General features: G+C 36.6%; 1 pseudogene; it reads left to right on the top strand.

Annotated features, from left to right (window-relative positions):
- Positions 1-1,404: 1,404 nt before the first annotated feature.
- LOC107059200 (ethylene-responsive transcription factor CRF1-like) overlaps positions 1,405-7,045 on the top strand; it is an 8,258-nt pseudogene continuing 2,617 nt past the window's right edge.

Here is a 7,045-nt window from a genome sequence, read left to right as displayed (position 1 = left end):
TTCATACATGTTCCTAGGTATTATACCTATGTTTCCTAGTTGTTTCCAACACTCCAAGGTACTTCAAAAAGTCAAGAACTCATCCGTAACATGTGATCAAACACCTTGAATCCATAAATCCAATTCAAGGAGAGTTAGTTTCCAAGTCAAGTGAGGTTAAGAGTCAAGCTTAGAAGTTAAGAGGTAAGTCCATGCAAGTCTTCAAAGTTGTTCAAGAGACTTTGTTGAATGTTTTAACTTCATTTTTAAGGCACAAGTTTCAAGTCAAGTAAAGAGTCTCAAGTTTCAAGTTAAGTCAAGAGTATAAAGTTGAGTTCATTTCTCAAATGTTATTAGGGAACTATGTATTCCCAAAGAGGTTTTTAAGGAAATGTTTTCACATTTAAACAAGATTGGAAACTGAGATTTCCAAAGAGCCTTCGGGCTAGTTTTCCAGAAAAAGAGTTTTCGCTTTCTAAATGAAGTAAGAGAGGAAACTGAGATTTCCAAGATAACCTTTGAGCTAAGTTTTTGAGTAATTATCTCAAATCAGCAGGAAGAAATATGTTTTAAAAAACATAAGAGCCAGTACATTTTGGGAGCGTTCAAGGAACCCACAGCCCCCATAGAACCATGTTAACCACCATGGGTAGAAAAGGATCATACTTTTTAGATGAATCCTTTTCCAGATAGACTAGTGGATCCATTAGGCAGTTCAGGTCTTATACCTTTGGCCGGGTATAGGATGCTCTGGCAGCGTGAGGTCGATCGCTATATCATCACTATAGCTCCATGTGATGGTTGTCGATTAGAGAAACTCCCACAACAGTTATTGTATTTTCATACACAGAAATCATTTGTATTTCTATATACATCTCAGGCTTATTGTATCTTTGTATACATACAGAGTTTATAGCAGGTTTTAAACAGTCTTTCTTTATATCACACTTGTTTTAATTTGCCTTGTATTGAAAAAAGTCAGTCAGGTTGAGTTGAGTTGAGCCAGGTAAGTTATTCAGTTTATTCCAGATTTCCTTCTAGCCTATTTTGCTTAGTTTTTCCAGCTCGCATACTCGTACATTCAATGTACTGATGCTAGTTGGCCTGCATCTTATGATGATGCAAACACAGGTACCCAGGATCAGCATCCAGCACGCCGTTGATCCAGATGAGCACTTCAGAGTCAGTGGTGAGCCTCTTTGCATTTTGGAGGACTCAATTATTTTGTTCTCTTACTTTTGTTTTATTACGGTGTTGTGGGGTCTGTCCCAACATCCATCTCAGTATATTAGAGGCTTCATAGACAGATACTCAGTCAGTTAGTTTTGAGTCTCTCATCTATGTATGTATGTAAATATTCTATTTTGAGACTCGAGTTGCCTTTTTGGGCCAGATTCTATCAGTTAAGTTGTTTTATGTCCTTGTATGGCATGGAGTTATTCTGTTGAGTCAGGTTTCCGCTGAGTTAAGAAAGCCAGGCCAAGGGTCCCCTTGGGGGCCAGCATTGGTCTTCGAGTGCCGGTCCCGCCCAGGGTGTAGGCTCGGGGCGTGACAGTGGAAAGGCACGTCAAAAGAAAATCATCACTGAGAATGAAAATGTCGAGGCGATTTCAATTGAAAATTCAAAAGAGAAACCACAAGAAAATGTGGAAAAGTACAAAGGAGTTAGGCAGAGAAAATGGGAAAGTGGGTTGCAGAGGTATATGACCCAAGAACAAAAAGCCGAGTTTGGTTAGGAACATTTAATACTGTTGAAGAAGCTGCTTTGGTTTAGAATAAGACATCCATTGCAATACAAGGTGTTAATGTTGTGACAAACATCATCAAGCCAACACCAAGAGACCTACCACCAACAGAAATCACCTCCATCAATCCATCATCATCAAAGGAGATTGATTTCATGAACCTACCATCTACATCCTCAGATGATGATAGGGTTTAAGAAATGATTTGCTATTTTATTGTATCTTTTCTAAATTATGTTAATTAAATCTAGCATTACGATGTTTTTTTCTTCTTAAATAAATTATGTAATATGACATCTTTACTAGACTATTATAAATAAATAAAACTTTATATTTATCAATCTTTCTTCTTATACTTCCTTCTTCACGTTTATGAATAGGGGTTCACTAATGCTTTTGAATAAATAAATAAATTCATTGAGCATATATCATGATGTGATGAATATTGTTCTCTAGTGTTGCCACGATAAATAACTAAGTAAGTACCATATGTTTAGTCGAATTAATTGCAAATATTTATAGGGCTTTATAGTGTTTAACACATTATAAAATTTTAAATGTGACTATTAACTCAGTTTCATCTAATGGTAATAAAAAGAAACTCTGAAGCTCACAGGTAATAACATTACTCTTTTTTTATTTAGTGTCCAATAATTACACTTTTTGATCTTATGTCTCTTAGTTAGGTGAGTTTCTAAATACAAATGTTATATGTCTAGATTATGTTGCTTTAGGTATTTGGGATTTTGAGCTTTCTTTATTTAACCTATTTTAAATTCTTTAATGGATTTATGACTTCTTTCCTCGATAAATGAAAATTTTCTATGTAAGAAACGTAAGAGGAGAGCTAGACAAAAGCCGTTAAATCTTTTTTTATCACCTTCCAAACAAACCACAATTCCTTCTTAACATTAAATAGTGATGCCCACTTGCAGATCATAGATCTAGAATTTTAAGTTAGTTCGTGTTTTGTGATGCTTCATGTTGAAAGTAACATACACATATAGTTTAGACTCGAAGGATGACCGATATATGTACGAGTAGATATGCATGTCTCGATATATGTACAGATATATACAATACATGATTCTTGGAATTATCTTTTTAATTATCTTTTTTTGTCGTTTACTTTTCCCTATAGGAGTTTATGAAGAACTAGGGTACAATTTCCTCTTATTTATAAAATGTTCAATGACTATTTATATATGGAAAAGAGTCAAAACTGCTCCTGAACTATGTGAAATAGACCACTTATACCCTCCATTACAGTTTGAGCTCAAAAATACCCCCACTGTTATCTCTAGAAACCACAAATGCCCCTCAAAAATTAACAACCCAAATTTTTAATGACATGTGGCAAGCCATGTGTGACTGATCCTTCCACCTAAGCTGCCAACTAGGATTACCACTAATTTTTTTATTTTAATCTAAATCTCCTAAAATTGTATTAATCCAAACAAAAAAACAAGAACAAAGTTAAAATCATCTAGCCGTATATTCCCCTCATACATACAGAAGATACATGTATGTTATACAAAAAATAATCCTATCAAGTCTAACCCTAAATCAAGTAATCAACGAAACCTGATCAATCATAGCAGCCCAAACAGCCCGACGAAACCAAGTAACACGAACCAAACAATGTGAATCAACAATAGCGCTTGACTCGTAATCGGAGCAAAACCTTTGTTTCCCACCTTGCAGATCCCTGATTTCACAACACGCATACCAGCACAATGTCCCTGATTACCACTAACTCATTCTTTAACCCATCAATTCATCCTCCCAAATCAAACCCTAATTTTGTGAGAAAAAAATGATGCATTTTTTACCTTTTTCCGAAAAAACAACTCGTAAAAGAAGACGTCACTTTGAGAAAGACAAACTTTTCGAGGCTGACTTTTAAAAAAAATATGTTATCTCTGCTTTCAAACAATAAAAATGTTGATGCCATAGCTGATAGCCCATATTCTTGACAAATGTGGTCTTTCCTTAAATCTATTTAAGACTCAGTAGCATCGACTAGAAGAATTGAAAGAAATGTTTTGAACCTCTCAACATTTAGATTGTTTTAATTTGTACAATAATCAAACAAATGTTGGTTAGAAGCATTCAACATTGTTGAAGAAGCTACTTTAACTTACGACAAGAAAGTCATTAAATTGAGAGTTCTTGATGTTATGACAAACATCCTCAAACCAACACAAAGAAACTCACCACCAACAGAAATCAACCACCACCAAAAGAGATGAATTTCATGAACTTACCATTTTATCCTCAAATAATGCTAAGGTTTAAAAAGTAATTAATTTACTATTTTATTGAACCTTCTCTGAATTATGTTAATCAAATCTAGCTAACTCCCAATGTCAAAACCCAATTTCTCAGGTCCTGATGGCGCCTACTATATGACCCACCAGTAGGCAAGCCGACCCATATCCCGAAACTCAAAGTAATGGGATTATAGGGTAGAAAACCAACCAATCAACCTAAAATAGTAATAAATATAACAAGAACATGCAATGAACGAGAGGAAGTGACTAGAAATATATACACAAAATGAATTCCTCCCAAAACCTGGAAGTCACAAGTACAGAGCTACTAACAAAAGTACAAGTCCTAAAAGTGGACCACAGAAACAAGCTGTCTATAAAGGCAAAAGACAAGCAAAAGTAAGCACAGAAGGAGACGGGCAAATCCAGGACGTTGTGTGCTCACCCTTGCCTCTGATCAGGACCGCAGCTGGCTCGAATCAACGTCGGTAGCTAGTACTCGGACCTGCATCACGAAAATAGATGCAGAGTGTAGTATGAGTACCAAAACAACAGGTACCCAGTAGGCATCATCGGCCGACTGAGCAAGATAAGCAAAAGTAAACTGAAATGCAAATAAAGGGTCACATCAAGTGCAAAGAGTAGTAAATGGGGGTATGTACACGAGCGTACAGGCAACAAAGACAAGCAATCTAACTAACTCCGCCGGGCTCCCATAAACCCGACGGGTACGCTCGTGCACAATAAAAGAACCACCTGCACAGACCCCCATAAACCCGGCAGATGCACCGGCAGTTGAAGTAAAATAATGGAGCTAGAAGGTCTATCACAATATTACCAATTTCCGGACTTTTAACTGAACCATTCCCAATCATATTCCAAGATCTCATTACGTCCCGGACTTTAATCGGAACATCTCCAACCTCCAAAACCCCAACCTACAGATGAGAGTAATCAGGACTATACTGAAGCTTCAGTAAGGAATTAGGAATGCACCACATCTTGACATACGACTTGGCAGCCCCTTGATCAGGGCATTATGGATACAAGGTCATAAGCTGAGTTACCGCCTAGCTAAGGCTCAGAATTTCAGACTCATGTCTGCTATATCAGTCTACAAGGAGCTGACCGCCCGAAACGACGTCGGAAAAAGTTCTACTTCCTAACGGCATCTGAAACCTCGCAAGTCTGTGGCAACACTAGTCTTAGCCAAGACCAAGGCCAAACATACTTCAAATCAATATTATCATATACACCACAAGGTATGGATGTTCAATAATATCAAGAGTCATGCTGTCATAATTCAACAATTTCTCGAAATAATGGCTAAGGCAGGAATTATAGAAATTTAGCATCCTCGACACCGGAACCCGTCCATACTCTAGCAAATCAATAAAAAATTTCCTAAACATGCTCAATCTCACGAGGGTAAAACCATAGCCTACCTGAAAGCCGATCACGCGTGCTCCAACTCACGATACCGGAGCTTTTCCCCTCCGAACGGTATCCAAATGCTTCCCCACTATCAAAAGGTTAATCACCTCGTCATTACGAATATGTTGACACTAAAATTATATTTTTCGGAGACAGACCCAAAATTGGGTCTAAAACGGGACTGTGGGACCCACAATTGGAATCCCGAAAACGAATCCGTGAAAACGTTCCTAATACCTTACTAAACTAATACCCCAAAATTTAGCACAAAAAGATTCCTAAAACATAGCAAATCAGCCCCAACAATTAAAATCATTAATAAGTCTTGACTTACGACTTGGCAGCCCCTTGATCACCAATTTCTGGAAAACGAGACCCTTCAAACCCAAACAGATTATACCACGACAATCCTTGCGAAAAAAATGTACAAGTTAGCCTCAAGAATGACTCAAAACGGACCTAAAATGATCAAGGTCTAACCATTCAAAGTTCAACAAAAATTCATTCCGAAAATCACTCTAGCAGTAGCTAAATTCGATTCCTTACCTCAACGAAGCCTCGCCTCGCGTTTCTGAGCTCACCTCTAGATTCCCCACAAAATTCTCTTGAATTAGCCTTTGAATCACCTAATTTGAGCTTAAAAATGGAGGAGATATCTATGTTTGAAGATGAGGGGAAAAAAATGGACGAAAATTATCCTTAAATCTGGAAAATTTCCAGATTTCAACAACGCCATCTTGAAATTTTCAACAACGCTGACACCTGGCGTCACGTGGCTCTGCCACGTCACCGCCGCGTCAAAATTTTACAACCCTTCAAACTTAAATTTCGATGTTCCGGACTCGTTCGGAATCAGAAAAACACAAACCACATATGGAATCTGATTGGAAATGATATTTTGGACTTAACGGTGAAGTCAGAATTTCCATTGGAGATAGCTTCGATGAAAAGTGGGTCCCACACCCAGTATCGTTTTGAGCCAGATTTCACAACGGGCATCTAAAGCCTCGGAAAGTGAACAAAGGGTCGTTCTAGACCAAAATCGATATTCCGAAGCTAACATAGCTATCAGAATTTTCATTTGAGCACGTCTTCCAAGAAGGTTGACCAAAGTCAACTTTTCAAGTTATAAAATCTCCAAAACAGGGAAACGGGCCTAAAACCCAAACGAACGACCAGGTGACCGAACAGTCAGTGCCAGCAAGTCATAAATGACTTAGGATCGCTACAGGAACGCTCTAAACAATGGAATGAATGCTTTAATTTAAAAATGACCTGGAGGGTCATTACACCCAACTTATTGAGATGTAGTTTCTTCTTAAAGTATGTGTTATGACATCTTTACCTTTTGATCATTGAGTTACCTAATAAATAAAATAATAATAAAGTAATAAACTAATAACTATTAACTAACACGTATTAAGTATTAATAATAATAATAATAATAATAATAATAATAACTTATAAGTAGTAACTAAAAAGTAAAATTATAATAATAATCTTGACTAAAAAGTAAAATTGTAATAATAATCTTGCTAGCATTTTCAGAGAAATAATAAATTAATAACTAATAATAATAATAATTTATATAAGTAATATAATAATAATAATAAT

The sequence above is a fragment of the Solanum tuberosum genome, unplaced genomic scaffold (assembly GCF_000226075.1).
Source record: "Solanum tuberosum cultivar DM 1-3 516 R44 unplaced genomic scaffold, SolTub_3.0 scf00959, whole genome shotgun sequence".
Lineage (NCBI taxonomy): Eukaryota > Viridiplantae > Streptophyta > Magnoliopsida > Solanales > Solanaceae > Solanum > Solanum tuberosum.
This window is presented reverse-complemented; position numbering and strand designations above follow the sequence as displayed.